Below are 1,807 nucleotides of genomic sequence, written 5' to 3' on the forward strand. Positions count from 1 at the left end.
GTAATAGGGCTGCCTATGCCTTGCAGCGAGGAATGAGGTCATGAGGCAGAAGGGTGAAATCCACCATCTACTCAGCGCTTACTCTGTATTGGACAAGGTGAAAATGGCTTTTGCCCATTCCTTGAAAGTCCTTTGCACACCTAAACTGATAGACCAGTGGGAGGGCTTTTTAGCATTACTTTTTAGTGTAGTTTGGATCTTAAGTGTACCCCAAAGGTCCATGTGTTAAAAGGTGTGGTCCTAATCTGGCTCTATTGGGAGGTGGTAGAACCTTTAGGAGGTCAGGCCTAGTGGGAGGTCTTCAGGTCATTAGGAGTGTGCCCTTGAATGGGAAAATGAAACCCCAGCCCCTTTTTCTTCATCTCTTTTATTTCTCAGCCATGAGGTGAGCAGGAGCACATGCTCCTGCTGTGATGTGCCACCATAGGCCCAAAGCAACGAGGCCTACTGATCATGGACTGAAAACCTCTAAAAATGGGAGCCAAGCTAAACCTTTTCTCTTTACTAGTTTGTTACAGTAATGGAAAGCTGACTGACACCCTGTTAGAATTGGAGACTGTGATGATCTAAGAAATGAATGGGAGGCAAAGTACATAGAAAGAAGGCTCACTTTTCACTCATGAAATTCAGCAATGATTGGACTGTGAGAGACAGGGGTCAGGGATTGAGAAACATGCAATTTGGAAGGTTTTTTTTGTTTTGTTTTTTTTTAACAGTTCGGGGCAATATGGCCATAGTTGTTAACAAGGAAAGGAAGAGATGAAAGAGGCTTTGCCTTGTGCTGTGTCTCTGTCATCACCCCACCAGGTGCAGGGTGGCTGAAGAGCATGATTCACTTTCATTCTCCCTCTGATTAACCAATCTCTTCCTTCAGCGGCCTACCAGTCTCCCAGCAGCCACCAAAGGCTCCTTGTGAAGCGTGATAAAAGCCTTCCTCACCAATTCAGTGAGGACTATGGTCGTGGGCTCTATCCCTACAGACTCTGTCGCCTGGTGCACCTCACCACTCAGTCAAGTCTTTCATTCACCTGGTGACTGAGGAGTCTGGGTCCATGCCACCAAAGCTGGTCTCGTGTTCCTGATAAAGATCAGTGATCAAAACAAGACCCTGGCAAGATCCCCAGGAAGCTGCTTGGTGCTCCTGGGGGAGCAGGGTGCAGGTTCTGAGGAGCAGGAGGAAGCCATAGGAACCTCATCCTTCTCTGAGAACACTCCTATTCCTAAGTGACTCTGGAGTCAGCTGGATACTGTAAGGTTTTCTCTGAGCAAACAGTCTCATTGGCCCACCCCAGCAAAGAAAAGAAAAAAAAAAAAGCAGTAGTAGAGGAACAGGAAGAAGACAGAGGGAACAAGACAGCAGTTGGGGTAGAGTCAGCCAACTGAAGTCATCGTCATCCAGGCCTCCTCTCCTCTCTGCCAGAGCGTGGAGCTGATCTTGCAGCTGCCCTAGTCTTTCCTGCATCCCATCCTAGTGCCAAGCTGCTTCTGGAATTCTCTTTCCACACCATGGATCTGATCAGAGCATGCTCCGGCTTGATGAATTTCCAAGGTTTTGCCATCCCCCACCATCATGTGCCTTCCATAGGCTTTTCCCAACTTGAACCCTGTGCACTGTGGCTTTGCCTGAGCCAGTCCTCGCTATGTGTTCATTTGTTCCTGTCTTTTTTGTTTGTTTTGTTTTTTCAGGTCCTTTTCTGGCTAGTGCCTGGTACCTGCTGGGAATCCCAAGCCCTGGTCCATTCTCTGGGCATTCTCACTCTTTCCTCAGCCTTCAAAGTCTCCCCCGTGAGACATTCCCTGTGTCTTC

Source organism: Castor canadensis, chromosome 1 (assembly GCF_047511655.1).
Source record: "Castor canadensis chromosome 1, mCasCan1.hap1v2, whole genome shotgun sequence".
NCBI classification, from domain to species: domain Eukaryota; kingdom Metazoa; phylum Chordata; class Mammalia; order Rodentia; family Castoridae; genus Castor; species Castor canadensis.